Genomic DNA, 17,222 nt, shown 5'->3' on the forward strand with positions numbered 1-17,222 from the left:
CATCCCTAAACAGTGATTAGAATTGATTAGAGGAGCTTTTGCCAAGCTGTCTGTGGGCCGTGGTCCTCTACTTGAGGGCTTTGGCCCTATGCATGCTTTTACCTAAAAATCCTATTCTAAGATCAAAGGAGAATTAAGATTTCTAGCCCCTCAACAGTTTTGAATGTTTGCATAAAGATTTGCTGCAGAGCAAGTTGCTTGCTTTTTTGTGCTTATTGAGTGTTTGAGGGTACAGCGCATTGAACATGTCCTGGGATGATGCTTAGGTGGCATCATCCATTTAAGGTTGATGGAAAAACAACCTTAAATGGATGTTGGTCAAGCAGGTGCTCAGGTGTTTGTCAGTCATAGCCATCCTGAACTGTTCACTTAAATCTGTATTGCCTTGCTAGTCCATGCATTTTCAGCGTGCTTTACATATCCCACTAAAAGAACAGTAAACTGTACCACTAGAGAACAGAATACATGCCACTAAAAACAGAAAATAAGGATTCCTTCCTAAGGCTTTATAAGGATCAGAAATGGCAGTCATTCAAAGTTCTCTAGACTTATTCAGAAGTTTATTTAGACCTATAAAATGGTACTGTAACCATACAATCTTAGTGGTGTATGTTCTGGAGGCAAAAAAACCCAAAACAAACAAAACCCTCAAACTTCACAGATTTATTGTTAATAGTACTATTGGTAATGTAGTTTTGAAAGTCTTACGTCTATTGTAGATGAAAATGAATAATAAATATATTTATGTTAGAAACTCTAAAAGAAATGCAAATGTAAAATAAAGGAAGTTATGGGGAGAAAATCATCTGATGTTAAATTTGAATAAGAATTTTTCGTGTATATTTCTTAGAAGTAATGTCACCCCACTAGAGGGTACCCATATCTTGATACCTAAATACCTTTCCCCGCTAAAAGGAAATGGTGTTTCATAGAGAAATGATGTTTCTTAGAGAAATGGCTAATTTCTGTCCTCAGGCCCATAAAATACAGAAGTTCAAAGTTTAACCTGAAACACCTTGCTAGAAAGCAAGGAAGTACCCCAAAACTGTTAGGGTCAAGTCAAACACCCACAGAACCCAGCTTGAGGAGACTCCATTGGCCAAATGTGAATCAGTTTGGCCACTAAAAAGTATAACTGTGATAGATTATCAAAGCATTGAATACATTTTTTAAATTCTTAAGTCCAAGGTGATACTCAAAGAGTGGGGGAAGAGTTTTTCTTTATAGAAGAATGCCAGCCAATAAATGTAGATTGAATGACAGAATTGGAAAAATCACCATTTGCAATTCCCAATGATTCAGGCAAGGATCATCAATAGAAGCTAAAACCGATCTGGTGAAAAAAGGTAGGGAGAAGGAGGATGTTTGTATAGTGTCAAAGTATCATACATACATACCAAGTATCATGCACTACAGATTACTTAATATTTACAAAGGGGAAAATATGCCTTACTATGAAGAACCATTTTAGAAGGGTTTGGGGAGGTAGGGTGTGTGTGTGTGTGTGTATGTTTATGTTTGGGAAGGGCAGGGAAGAGCAGCAGACGGTTGAGAACTCTAGGAGTTAGCAGTAGCCTAACAAACTCAGAAGTAAAATGGGAGCTTACAAAAGCTTACATGGTTGTCAGAAACAAAAGACAGTAGAAAGCCGGATGGGTGAAGGTGTAGCAGGAAAGATGTGGGTAGTGGAGGCGGAAGCAGTCTGCAGGAGCTCTTTGAAAGCCCGGAAGGAAAGCACGATTAACATGTGAAAGAATTACTTTGACTTCCCCACATGCAGGGGACAGTCCAGTGGGCCTTCCCCCCTGATGTGGTTATAGCAGCTTTTTTCATTTTTTGGCTCTGTTTGGCTTTCTCATATAATAGCTCCAGCAGCGGTCTTAAGATGGCCTTCTAAACCCGGAGTTAATTGCATTCATCTGCATCACAGCCACTGAAAGTTCCCACCCCCATATTCATGTCGCCTATAGCTTATTTATCTTAGAAAAAGGACGAAATATTCCACATTACATTTATTGTACAGTGAATAGTAGAACAAACTTTTTTTGAAGGCTACTTAAAACAAACAGCCATGGGTAGTATAGGATATATTTTCCCAAATATCCCTATCAAGGGTAGCAGGGGATAAATGTTCCCAAATATACCCTCTCAAGACTAGTAGCCCTTTGTTTGATATCTTTGTCACATTTAGCAATTTTATTGATATAAATTTTATTTAATAAAATATAAATTTTATTTAATAAAATATAAATTTTATTGATATATCTCAGATGAAAAACAAAAAACTACACAATGGAGGCCTTGATGCTCAAAGATTCCAGTAGGTGGCAGTCAGGATACAGGCATATTTTGACGTACCCAATATAGAAATATATATATATACAAACACATATATATGTACTATATATATATATATATACATTTCCCCCCCAGTGATAGAACCTTAGTGAAAGAACATTGCCAAGCAGCTTCAGGAGAATGAATTGGGAAAAACAACCAAAAAACTATGGCTTACAGTATGCAAATGATACAGAACTGCAAGTCATCTGTACCCAACTCCTGTTTTGGTTCTAATATACATGTTTTTATTTGGTCTTGCTGTTGTTCTTCAATCAATTTTATAGATTCTATATGCACAGCCCTTTAGACCACTTATGTGCTATTTACAACATCTCTGTGTTGTTAGTTTTAGAATATAAGTAGAAAGTGTGGTTCATTTTGTTCAAGACCCAGTACAATTAATAGGTACTTTTGTAGTGACATCCTCATCCTCTGTAATTACTGCTCGTGAAAAGCTCTTTGTGGTCCTGATAGGTTTTGTAGTTTGAGTTTCCTGGGAAAAAGACTCTGAGATTTCTGGGCAAGAGGTTTATTGAGGAGTGCCCTTGGGAACATCACCTGTGTGGAATGACAGGCAGGACTGGGAAGAGGAAAAAGGTGAGCTGCTATGCAGTTGCAATAGGGAGCCTAGTCAATCCTATAGGAGCCCTTCAGAGATGCTCCCTGCCCCTTAAGTTAAGTGGGCCAGGGCTTTATATTCATTTACCCACCCCCAATTAGCCAGTAGATGCAGGCTGCCCCTGTGAAGGGAGGTAAGAGCAATTCAGCTGAGAGCTGTCTGCAACAGCTCTCCCAACTGCTGGGAGAATGAGCTCCTTGCTTCTCTCTTCTGGTCCCTTAGCATTTTTACATATATTAAGATCACCCTGGACTAATGGTGTTTAGAACTGGGCTTCTCTAGGCATCATATCCAAGGGGCAGTCATCACATCTGTACTTTGCATCTTCAACACCTGGCAAGGTGTGCCTGTCAGTAGTAGATCCTCGATAACATAACTGTTTAGTTGGACTCAATTCAGTTTTCTTGAGAGCACAGAGGAGGCAAATCAGTGAACAGTATATTTGACTTTGGTGAATATTCTAAAATTTTCTTGTAATTGGTGTTATAATATTTCTCTAACACTTGCGTACATTATACCAATTTCTTCATAAATTTACTACTATGGTAAGATACAAGGAGTTAATATTTTAGGCATTTTCATAATGGAGAGAACTTTTGATTCATCCTAATTACAGCGTGTCTCTTACCAGCAGTTGAAAGTGATTTTTGTTTTTTAATTTTATTTTGTCGATATACATTGTGGCTGATTATTGCTCCCCATCACCAAAACCTCCCTTCCTTCTCCCTCCCCCCCTCCACCCCAACAATGTCCTTTCTGTTTGCTTGTCGTATCAACTTCAAATAATTGTGGTTGTTATATCTTCTTCCCCCCCCCCCGGTTTGTGTGTGTGTGTGTGTGTGTGTGAATTTATATATTAATTTTTAGCTCCCACCAATAAGTGAGAACATGTGGTATTTCTCTTTCTGTGCCTGACTTGTTTCACTTAATATAATTCTCTCAAGGTCCATCCATGTTGTTGCAAATGGCAGTATTTCATTTGTTTTTATAGCTGAGTAGTATTCCATTGTGTAGATGTACCACATTTTCCGTATCCACTCATCCGATGATGGGCATTTGGGCTGGTTCCAACTCTTGGCTATTGTAAAGAGTGCTGCGATAAACATTGGGGAACAGATATACCTTCGACTTGATGATTTCCATTCCTCTGGGTATATTCCCAACAGTGGGATAGCTGGGTCGTATGGTAGATCTATCTGCAATTGTTTGAGGAAACTCCATACCATTTTCCATAGAGGCTGCACCATTTTGCAGTCCCACCAACAATGTATGAGAGTTCCATTTTCTCCGCAGCCTCGCCAGCATTTATCGTTCAGGGTCTTTTGGATTTTAGCCATCCTAACTGGGGTTAGATGGTATCTCAATGTGGTTTTGATTTGCATTTCCCGGATGCTGAGTGACGTTGAGCATTTTTTCATATGTCTGTTGGCCATTTGTATATCTTCCTTAGAGAAATGCCTACTTAGCTCTCTTCCCCATTTTTTAATTGGGTTGCTTGTTTTCTTCTTGTAAAGTTGTTTGAGTTCCTTATATATTCTGGATATTAATCCTTTGTCAGATGTATATTTTGCAAATATTTTCTCCCACTCTGTTGGTTGTCTTTTAACTCTTTTAATTGTTTCTTTTGCTGTGCAGAAGCTTTTTAGTTTGATATAATCCCATTTGTTTATTTTTCCTTTGGTTGCCCGTGCTTTTGGGGTCGTATTCATGAAGTCTGTGCCCAGTCCTATTTCCAGAAGTGTTTCTCCTATGTTTTCTGTAAGAAGTTTTATTGTTTCAGGGTGTATATTTAAATCCTTAATCCATTTTGAGTTGATTTTAGTATACGGTGAGAGGTATGGATCTAGTTTCATTCTCCTGCATATGGATATCCAGTTCTCCCAGCACCATTTGCTGAAGAGGCAGTCCCTTCCCCAGTGAATAGGCTTGGTGTCTTTGTCAAAGATCAGATGGCAGTAAGTGTGTGGGTTGATTTCTGGATTCTCTATTCTATTCCATTGGTCAGTGTGTCTGTTTTTATGCCAGTACCATACTGTTTTGGTTATTATTGCTTTGTAGTATAGCTTAAAGTCAGGTAGTGTTATGCCTCCAGCTTTATTTTTTTTGCTGAGCATTGCTTTGGCTATGCGTGGTCTTTTATTGTTCCATATAAATGTCTGAATAGTTTTTTCCATTTCTGAGAAAAATGTCTTTGGAATTTTGATGGGGATTGCATTGAATTTGTATATCACTTTGGGTAGTATGGACATTTTCACTATGTTGATTCTTCCAATCCAAGAGCATGGAATATCTTTCCATCTTCTTGTATCCTCTCTAATTTCTCTCAGCAGTGGTTTGTAGTTCTCATTATAGAGATTTTTCACCTCCTTGGTTAACTCAATTCATAAGTATTTTATTTTTTTGGTGGCTATTGTAAATGGGCAGGCTTTCTTGATTTCTCTTTCTGCATGTTCACTATTGGAGAAAAGAAATGCTACTGATTTTTGTGTGTTGATTTTGTATCCTGCTACTGTGCTGAAATCATTTATCAATTCCAACAGTTTTTTTGTAGAGGCTTTAGGCTGTTCGATATATAGGATCATGTCATCTGCAAACAGGGACAGTTTGACTTCATCTTTTCCAATCTGGATGCCCTTTATTTCCTTCTCTTCTCTGATTGCTCTGGCTAGTACTTCCAACACTATGTTGAATAGGAGTGGTGAGAGTGGGCATCCTTGTCTAGTTCCTGTTCTTAAAGGAAAAGCTTTCAGCTTTTCCCCATTCAGGATGATATTGGCAGTGGGTTTGTCATATATGGCTTTAATTATGTTGAGATACTTTCCCTCTATACCTAACTTATAGAGGGTCTTTGTCAGGAATGAGTGCTGAACTTTATCAAATGCTTTTTCAGCATCTATAGAGATGATCATATGGTCCTTGTGTTTGAGTTTATTAATATGGTGTATCACATTTATTGATTTGCGTACGTTGAACCAACCTTGCATCCCTGGGATGAATCCCACTTGATCGTGGTGAATAATTTTACGTATGTGTTGCTGTATTCTGTTTGCTAGTATTTTAGTGAGGATTTTTGCATCTATATTCATCAAGGATATCGGCCTGTAGTTTTCTTTTTTGGTTATATCTTTACCTGGTTTTGGTATCAGGATGATGTTTGCTTCATAGAATGAGTTTGGGAGATTTGCGTCCGTTTCAATCTTTTGGAATAGTTTGTAAAGAATCGGTGTCAATTCCTCTTTGAATGTTTGGTAAAATTCTGCTGTGAATCCATCTGGTCCTGGGCTTTTCTTTGTTGGGAGCCTTCTGATAACAGCTTCAATCTCCTTTATTGTTATTGGTCTGTTCAAATTTTCTACGTCTTCACGGTTCAGTTTTGGGAGCTTGTGTGTGTCCAGAAATTTATCAATTTCCTCCAGATTTTCAAATTTGTTGGCGTATAGTTGTTTACAGTAGTCTCAAATGATTCCTTGTATTTCAGATGAATCAGTTGTAATATCGCCTTTTTCATTTCTAATTTTTGTTATTTGAGTCTTCTCTCTTCTTCTTTTTGTTAGCCATGCTAATGGTTTGTCTATTTTATTTATCTTTTCAAAAAACCAACTTTTTGATTCGTTGATCTTTTGAATTGTTTTTTGGTTTTCAATTTCATTCAGTTCTGCTCTGATCTTCATGATTTCTTTCCGTCTGCTAACTTTAGGTTTGGATTGTTCTTGTTTTTCTAGTTCTTTAAGGTGAAGTGTTAGGTTGTTCACTTGCCATCTTTCTATTCTTCTGAAGTGAGCATTTAATGCAATAAATTTTCCCCTCAATACTGCTTTTGCAGTATCCCACAGGTTTTGGTATGATGTATCATTGTTTTCATTAGTTTCAATAAATTTTTTGATTTCCTGCTTGATTTCTTCTTGGACCCATATGTCATTAAGTAGAATGCTGTTTAATTTCCATGTGTTTGTATAGTTTCCAGAGTTTCGTTTGTTATTAATTTCTAGTTTTAATCCATTGTGGTCTGAGAAGATACATGGGATAATTCCAATTTTTTTGAATTTATTGAGACTTGATTTGTCACCTAATATGTGATCTATCCTGGAGAATGATCCATGTGCTGATGAGAAGAATGAATATTCTGAGGTTGTTGGGTGGAATGTTCTGTAGATATCTGCCAATTCCAATTGGTCTAGAGTCTTGTTTAGATCTTGTGTTTCTCTACTGATTCTTTGCCTAGATGATCTGTCTAATATTGACAGTGGAGTGTTCAGGTCCCCTGCTATTATGGTATTAGTGTCTATTTCCTTCTTTAGGTCTAATAGAGTTTGTTTTATAAATCTGGCTGCTCCAACATTGGGTGCGTACATATTTATGATTGTTATGTCTTCTTGATGGATCAGTCCTTTTATCATTAAGTAGTGTCCCTCATTGTCTCTTTTTATGGTTTTTAGTCTATTTTGTCAGATATAAGAATAGCTACTCCAGCTCGTTTTTCTTTTCTGTTTGCATGGTAAATCTTTTTCCATCCTTTCACTCTTAGTCTGTGTGAATCTTTATGGGTGAGGTGGGTCTCTTGTAGGCAGCATATAGTTGGGTCCTCCTTTTTAATCCAGTCAGCCAGTTTGTGTCTTTTAATTGGGGAAGTTAAGCCTTTTACATTAAGAGTTGTTATTGAAAAGTGTTGATTTATTCTTAGCATTTTATTGGTTGTTTGGTTGCCTTAGGTGTCTTTTGTTCCTTGCTTTCTGATTTACTGTTTGGTTTCTTTGTTTGTTGGTTCCTTAGGTTGTACATAGTGTTTTTGTTAGCTTGTTTTCTCTTCATGAATGCCAGTTTTATTGTACTAGTGGGTTTAGATTTTTCTTGAGTTTTTATGGCAGTGGTAGTTATTTTTCAGGAACCAAACCCAGTACTCCCTTGAGGATTTCTTGTAAGGGTGGTCTTGTGGTAGTGAACTCCCGCAGTTTTTGTTTGTCTGAGAAATATACTATTTGCCCCTCATTTCAGAAGGATAGCCTTGCAGGGTAGAGTATTCTTGGCTGGCAATCTTTGTCTTTTAGTATTTTGAAAATATCATCCCATTCCTTTCTAGCTTTTAGGGTTTGTGATGAAAAGTCTGATGTTAACCTGATTGGGGCTCCCTTATAGGTGATTTGACGCTTCTCTCTTGCAGCTTTTAAGATTCTCTCTTTGTCTCTGAGTTTTGCCAATTTGACTATGACATGTCTTGGAGAAGGCCTTTTTGGGTTGAATACATTTGGAGATCGTTGAGCTTCCCGGATCTGAAGATCTGTGATTTTTCCTATACCTGGGAAGTTTTCTGCCACTATTTTGTTGAATATGTTTTCAATGGAATCTCCATTTTCCTCCCTTTCTGGAATACCCATGACTCGGATATTTGAGTGCTTGAGGTTGTCTGATATCTCTCTCAGATTTTCTTCCATGTCCTTGATTCTTTTTTATTTCTTTTTGTCTGCTTGTGTTATTTCAAACAGCCCATCTTCAAGTTCAGAGGTTCTCTCTTCAACTTCGACAAGCCTGCTGGTTAAACTCTCTGTTGTGTTTTTTATTTCGCTGAATAACTTCTTCAGTTCAGCAAGTTCTGCTACATTTTTTTTCAGGACATTGATTTCCTTGTACATTTCCTCTTTCAGATCCTGTATACTTTTCCTCATTTCATCATGATGTCTAGCTGAGTTTTCTTGTATCTCATTCAGTTTCCTTAGAATTATCACTCGAAATTCCTTGTCAGTTATTTCAAGGGCTTCTTGTTCTATAGGGTCTAGAGTTTGAGATTTATTAACTTTTGGTGGTGTACTTTCTTGATTTTTTGTATTTCTGGTATCTTTTTTTTGGTGTTTATTCATTGTGGCAGGGGGTTTCACAGTCCACCGGTTTGAGACTAATGACTAACTAGGATGTTGCTGTGGTTGCCAATTTCGTATGGCTCCCTCCGTGACTGCTCAGTTGGCCTCTAGTGCCTTGTGTGTGTGGTTGCCTCAGGTCTTGGGCTTCTCCGGGGATCCACCTTTCTGGTCAGCTTGGACTCTACTGGGATGGTGGATCACGTACCACAGGGTGTGTGATCTCTGTTGAGCTTTCACTTCCTGTGCAGGACTTCTCCCTGTTCCGTGTGCTCTGGCCCAGGCTGTTAGATCGTGCAGTGGCGACCCCACAGGGTGTGTAGTTTCTGTCGAGTCTCTGTCTCCCTGGCCGCACGTCTCCCCCATCTGTGCGCACTGTGCTGGGCTGGGGCGTGTCTTCTGCACCCCTCGTCTATCAGCTGGGCCTTCAAGACCCTGCTCGGCACCGCCTCGCCCAGGAAGTCTACCAGGTTTCTGCTAGGCACAGATGACCGGTCTCTCTGGGTGCCTTTGTAGCACTGTGTAGATCTTTCTCGGGTCTTGTTCACCTTTGTATCCCCCCGGTATAAACCGAGTCTAGCGCCCACCTGCAGCCAGCTCTCCGGCAGGTTCAAGTGGACCTGGGAACTCTCCTACCACACTATTCCCAACCAGAAATTCGTTAGGCTTTTTTCCGAACTGGTGGCCGCAGAGATGGTATCTGCCTCCCAGTAACAGGAAGTTTACCGGGGGCCGGAGTCCAGGGTGTGGTGGAGTGACAGTCGGCCCGCCCGTACTTCCTTGCCCTCCCAACACTGGCCGGGGATGCCCCACACCACCAGCCCCGCCAGAGAACCGTGGAGGGAGTGGGAGGGGAGGCCGGCCCGCAGGCTCCGGAAAGCCCCGCGCCTGGCCAAGCAAGTGGGAGGGCTCAGTGATGGCCGAGCAGGGCGGAGCTGCCCGCACCTGGGAAAATGGAGGCAGCACGGGGTGGTGAGTGGCCTGGTGGTGCAGGCGGGAGCCGGGTGGGCATCCGTCCCCCGAACAGAACTGGGCCAAGGGTCACTCACAGGGTTGTGCCAGGTCGGGTGCTCGCTCTCTGTCTCTGGTTTGTTGCCTTCTGTGTTCTCGGCCGCTGCCGCCTCGGGCTGTTCAGTCACAGCGCGGCTCAGGCGCTCCCAGGAATCTTCTTTAATGCCGGCCTGAAACCTCGAATCCTGAATAGGGTAGCTGGCCACCTTCAGTGCGGCCCCAGCCTCCGGGATCCTGGCTGCATCCACAGCAGCCCTGGCGCCGTGTTCCCTGTTTCGAGACTCGCTTTTGCAGCTAAGAAACAGTTCTTTTCCTGCTCCACACTTCAAAGCTGTTGCCTGTAAATGAGGCAGCCTCTCCTGCCGGGGGCAAAGTGGCGTTGAGCCCCCACGACCGGCCAGCAGCTGCAGTCCTCCCTTAAGAGATGGCGAGAGGAAGGTCCAGAAGTTTCCCGGCTGCCTGAGGCCCAGTGGCCGCCTTTTCCACCTCAGCTACTCCGTGACAGCCGCCGCAGCCACCGCCATCTTGAAACTCCTGAAAGTGATTTTTACACTCGTGTGTACTGGTAAAGGTAGACAGAAAAAATGAGGACTGTAATAGCAGCTTGATTATGAGCAATTTAATCAACATATCTCTGGTTTATTTTTTCAGTGTTACTGATTAGCTGCCCAAGTTTGATGCTTTCTCCACAGGCAAAATGAAGTAGAGTCAATTAACCTGACAGTAGAATTAAACTCATGTAACTGAGACAAGAAAGCGGCTGTGATGTATAGATATATGTAGTCATTGATCTTGCGATTTATAAAGTATTGAACATGGAGCCCATGTTAATTTACTCTCTTTTGCTGTGACTTGTAAAGTGACCTGGGTTAAGTTACTTTACTTCTTTGTATCCTATCTGGAAAAAAAAATGAGGTTAACATATTTCCCTGTATTTTCATGAGACAAACAAATTAATGTGAACATAATAGCTACTTTTAACAGTTTGTGAGCTCAGATTAAATTGTCATGGGCTTTTTTGGGATTGTCATTGATGTTCTGTATTTGTTTTTGTTTTTCTTTTGCATCACTCTCAGATCTCTATTTGATGATCAAAAGAAGACATGTCAACATTCTTGACTAGCAGGTGAAACAGCACGCTGGATGAGAATCTGTAGTTCTAGTGTGAATTCTGCCTCTCACCAGCCATGAGAGCTTCAGCAGAGAGACCTTAACTTTAGTGGGCCTCCCCTTCCTTGTTTATGTTTCCTTTCAGCCCTAAGACTTAAGTTTATAGGAAATCAAGAAAATTGACATACAAGGAGTCTTCAAAAAGTTCATGGGAAAATGTGTGTTATGAAAAAACTGCATGGATTACAAAATTTTTCTGCACCAAAATAACCTTGTACTAGCTTGTTATAAAATGTCTGAAGAGGATGTAGATTGAGGCACTAAGGAGGATAAGACATCAATTTGAAAAGAGCCCCAATCAGACCAATATGAATTTTGTTAAAATTGAAGCAAAAACAAACATCAAACTTATGGTGAAGCTTGGGTGGAAGCAGGGTGAAATCACTGATGCTTTATGAAAAATTAATGGGAATAATGCTCCAAAGAAATCAGCAGTTCACAAATGGATAACTCATTTTAAGAAGGGGCAAGACGATGTTGAAGATGAAGCCCTCAGGGGCAGAACATCCACATCAATTTGCAAAGAAAAATTAATCTTATTCATGCCCTAATTGAAGAGAATGGATGGTTAACAGTAGAAACAATAGCCAAGAGCATAGACATCTCAATTGGTTCAGCTTACATAGTTCTACTGAAAAATTAAAGTTGAGCAAACTTTCCGCTCAGTAGATGCCATAACTGTTGTGCCTAGATCAGCTTCAGACAAGAGCAGAGCTTTCAATGAAAATTTTAAACAAGTGGGACCAAGACCCTGAAGCATTTCTTTGAAGAATTGTAATAGGAGTTGAAACATGGCTTTACCAGTATGATCCCAAAGACAAAACATGATCAAAGCTATGGCTACCAAGAGGTGGATGTGGTCCAGTCAAAGCAAAAGTGGAACAGTCAAGAGCAAAGGTCATGGTAACTGTTTTGGGGGATGCTCAAGGCATTTTACTTGTTGATTTTCTGGAGGGTCAATGAATGGCAACATCTGCTTATTAGGAGAATGTTTTGAGAAAGTTAGCCAAAGCTTTAGCAGTAAAACACCCAGGAAATCTTCAACAGAGTGTCCTTCACCATGACAATGCAACTGCTCATTCCTCTTATCAAACAAGGAAGATTTTGTGAGAGATTTGATGGAAACCATTTGGTATTCACCCTACAGTTCCAGTTTGACTCTTTCTGACTTCTTTTTATTTTTTAATCTTAAAAAATCTTTAAAGGGCACTCATTTTTTTCAGTTAATGTAAAAAAGACTGCACTGACATGGCTAAATTCCCATGACCCTCAGTTCTCTAGGGATGGACTAAATGGCTGGTACCATTGTTTACAAAAATGTCTTGAACTTAATGGAGCTTATGTTAAAAAATAAAGTTTATATTTTTAAACTTTCATGTTTTAATTCCACTTTCCACAAACTTTTTGAAGTCCCTCATACAGCCCTCCCTGATGGATCCAGTCCATAAAAGTTACTCAATCCTCCACCCATCTCTCCTTTCTCCAAGTTTCTAATGCAGCATACCATTGCTATACAGTCTAACCCTTATAAGTCCTCTGATGGTAAGTTCTAGTAATGCAAGTTTCCATGTATGAAATCCTATCTCATCCCCTCCTCACCCACCCCAGCCAACTCCCAGGTCTAAGCATTTGGTGCAGATTCAGTTAATGTAAGTTAACTGAAGGAGGAAGCTTAGGAACTCTATAGCTATCTCTTATGAGGTGTCCTCCCCTTTTATTTTACAGAGAAAAGGAGGTCACTTGGCAAAACTTTCTTTAGATACCTCTCTCCACCAGCACACCCCCCCCAAATTATTCATATTGATTCATCCTTGAAAAATTTGAAAAAATATGCCTATATGAAAATTTAAACCATGTATACAACTAAAGACATTATTAAGAAGTTAAGCTAAAAATAAGCCACAGACCATGAGAAGATATTCACAATAAAGAATTAGTAACCAGTCTCTGGCAAACTTGCCAAGATCCATGCCCACCTCTCTCCCTCCCCTGAATTGGAATTCAGAGACCTGCCTGACACAGTAAGCCTACCTGTCCCAGTGAAGAGGATTTGGGAAGTACACTGGCCACCCCTGGGTACATAAAGCACCATGCATCTCTGACCCATACCTGCCTTTCATACACAACTCAGCAAGCCTGCCCAGTGGACAGGGTATGGGGCGTGACCTGGCACCTCCCAGATACATGCAGTCCCACATCTCTGGTAAACCTATCTAGATCAACATACTCTAGTGGAGAAGCTCCAGAGAGCCTACCTACCTCACCCAGGGACTCAGAGAAGTGCCCCAGCACTTCTCCCAAGGGTGTGCGACCTGCTCAGTATCCTAGCAACTCCACCCATGTTAGCAGAGGAACAGCCCATTGCCACAACACCTATTCCAGAAATCAAATCCCCAAAGGTGACCCCAGCAGCTCCATACAGAGTCACTCACCTCATCTTAGGAAGCACTGAGCACACCACCACACCTCCAAGGTATCCAAAGCCCTGCTCACAGCCACAACAACCCTCCCCAGTGCCAACCACCCAAATAAAAAACAATGAGGGTCCCACTGTCCAGGCCACAAAGGCACCACAGACAGCTCCAAGTTCGAATACAATCAAAGAAGTCACATAAAGAGCACGCTACCACACTTCCCCAGCACCAAACCTAAAACACCCAACCCGACTGTCAATATAGAACACTTCTACAGGTAAGTGTCTCTCCATTCAAAAACTACTCCAAAAATTAAAAGAAGCAAGAACATCACCAGATGCCCAGGTATCAATGGAGAGATATGAGAAGCATGAAATAACAGGGAAACATGACATCCCTGAAAGAAGACAATAATTCTCCAACACTAGACCCCTCAAAACAGGAAACCAATGAAATGCCTGAAAAGGAATTCCAAATGGTAATCTTAAGGAAACTCAACACAATGCAAGAAAAAAATAGAAAACACAATGAAGTCAGAAAAACAATCCAGGACATGAATGAGAAATTCATCTAAGAGATAAACAATAGAAATCATAAAAAAGAACCAAGCAGAAATCCTGGTACTGAAGAATTAATTCAATGAAATGAAAAATATAACTGAGAACTTAAGCAACAGGCTAGAACAAGTGGAAGAAAGAATTTCTGATCTTGAAGACAGGCTTTTAGAATTAACCCAGTTTGACCAAAAAAGAAAAAAAAAATTGTTTTTAAATGAAAAGAGCCTATGAGATCTATGACAACCTTAAGCACACAAACATCCATATTATGGATGGAGCAGAAGGAGAAGAGAAAGAAAAAGGCATTAAAACCCTATTTAATGAAATAATAGCTGAAAACTTCCTAAGTATTGGAAGAGATATAGTCTCCCAAATAGAAGAAGCTCAAAGATCCCCAAACAGATTCAACCTCCACAAGACACATTATAGTCAAACTGTCAAAAGTCAAAGACAAAGAAAGAATTCTAAAAACAGCAAGAGAAAAGCATAATGTCATCTATAAGGGAATCCCCATCAAACTAACAGCAGACTTCTCAACAGAAACCTTACAGGCCAGGAGAGAGTGAGATGATATATTCAAAGTGCTAAAAGAAAAATACTGCCAGCCATGAACACTATTCCAAGCAAAGCTATTCTTCAGAAATGAAGGAGAAATAGTGCCTTTCCCAGACAAACAAAAACTGTGGGAGTTCATCATCACAAGACTGGTCCTACAAGAAATCTTTAAGGGAGTCCTACACCTAGAATCAAAAGAGCAATAACTATCATCATGAATATATGAGAAAGAATAAAAGCCACTAGTAGAACAGACACACAAATGAGAAAGAGAAACTGTATCTTACCACTATAAAAAAAAAAGTGCAATAAAAGGGGGAAAAAGGAACAAAAGTAATAGAAAACCACCATTTAAAAAATCAATAAATGGCAGGAGTAAGCCAATGCCTTTCAATAACAACCCTGAATGTAAATGGATTAAATTCCCCAGTTAAAAGATACAGACTGGCTGAATGGATTAAAAAACTAGACCGAACTATATGCTGCCTGCAAGAAACTCACTTCACCAGAAAAGACACACATACACTAATAGTAAAGGGATATAAAAAGATATTCCATGCAAATTGGAACCAAAAAAAGAGCAAGAGTTACTATACTTATATTGAATAAAATAGACTTTAAACCAAGAACTGTAAAAAGACAAAGAAGGACATTATATAATGATAAAGGGATCAATGCAGCAAGAAGATATAACAATCATAAATATACATGTACCTGACATTGGACCACCTGGATATGCAAAGAAAATGTTATTGGATCTAAAAGGAGAGATAGACCTTCCCAACACAATAATAGTTGGGGACTTCAACACTCCTCTCTCACCACTGGACACATCATATAGACAAAAATTATCAGAGAAATATTGGATTAACACTGCACTTTAGACCAAAAGGGTTTGACAGACATTTACAGAACATTTCAATCAACAGCTACAGAATATAGATTCTTCTCATCAGCACATGGATCAGTTTCCAGAATAGAACACAGTTTAGGTCACAAATCAAGTCTCAACAAATTTAAAAAGATTTAAATTATATCAAGTATTTTTTCAGACCACAATGGAATAAAACTAGAAATCAATAACAAGTGAAACTTTGGAAACTTTACAACTGCATGGAAATTAAACAACACCTGAATTACCAATGTGTCAAAGAAGAAATAAAGCAGGAAATCAAAAATTTTCTTGAAACAAATGGAAATACAATCACAACATACAAAAATCTATGGGATGCTGCAAAAACAATACTAAGAGGGAAGATTATTGCAATAGTGCTTACCTCAAAAAAGTTGAAAGATCCCAAATAAACAACCTAACATTACACCTCAAAGAACTAGAAAAGGAAGAACAACCCAACTGTAAAATTAGTAGATGGAAAGAAATAATAAAGATCAGAGCAGAACTAAATAAAATAGTAGCCAAAAAAAAAAGATTGATGAAACAAAAAGTTGATTTTTGAGAAGGTAAATAAAATTGACAAATGATTGCTAGACTACCCAAGAGGAGAGAAGATCCAAATATCAAAAATCAGAAATGGAAAAGGAAACACTACATCTGATTCCACAGAAATACAAAGAATTATAAAGATTGTTATGAACAACTATATGCCAACAAATTTTAAAATCTAGAAGAAAAGGTAAATTTCTGGACATTTACAACCTAGCAAGTCTGAACAAGGAAGAAATAGAAAACCTGAACAGATTGATAATGAACAATGGGATTGAATCAGTAATCAACAGTCTCCCAGCAAAGAAAAGCTCAAGACTGGATGGCTTTACTACTGGATTCCACCAAAATTTTTTTTTTTTTTTTTTGTCTTTTTGTGACCGGTAAGGGGATTGCAACCCTTGGCTTGGTGTCGTCCACACCACGCTCAGCCAGTGAGCGCACCAGCCATTCCTATATAGGATCTGAACCCGCAGTGGGAGCGCCGCTGCGCTCCCAAGTGCTGCACTCTCTCAAGTGCGCCACGGGGCCGGCCTTCCACCAAACTTTTAAAGAAGATTTAATACCAATTGTTCTCAAACTATACAAAAACATTAAAGCAGACAGTATTCTCTTAAACTCATGCTATGAGGCCAGCATCAACCTAATACCAAAACCAGACAAAGACACAACAACAACGAAAAAGAAAACTACAAGCTAATATCCTTGATGACCTTAGGTGCAAAAATTCTCCAAAAAAGTAATAGCAAACAGAATCCAACAGCACATCAAAAATATTATACACTGTGATCAAGTGGGATTCATCCCAGGGATGCAAGGATGGTTCAACATATGCAAATCAATAAGTGTGATACTACACATCAACAAAATGAAAGATAAAATTATAATTATCTCAATAGATGCAGAAAAGCATTTGACACAATTCACTATCTCTTTATGAAAAAAATCCAACAAATTTAGTATAGAAGGAAAGTATCTCAACACAATAAAAGCCATATGTGAAAAAACCACAGCTAACATTTTCCCCGAACAGGGAAAAGTTTAAAGCTTTTTCTTTAAGAACAGGAACACAAAAAGGATGCCCACTCTCACTACTCCTATTTAACATGGTACTGGAAGTTCTAACAGAACAGTTAGGCAAGAGAAAGGAATAAAGGTCATACAAATTGGAAAGAGGAAGTCAAATTGTCCCTGTTTGCAGATGACATGATCTTATATATAGAAAAACATAAAGACTCCACCAAGAAACTCTTAGAGCTGATA

The sequence above is a fragment of the Cynocephalus volans genome, chromosome 7, assembly GCF_027409185.1.
Source record: "Cynocephalus volans isolate mCynVol1 chromosome 7, mCynVol1.pri, whole genome shotgun sequence".
NCBI lineage: Eukaryota > Metazoa > Chordata > Mammalia > Dermoptera > Cynocephalidae > Cynocephalus > Cynocephalus volans.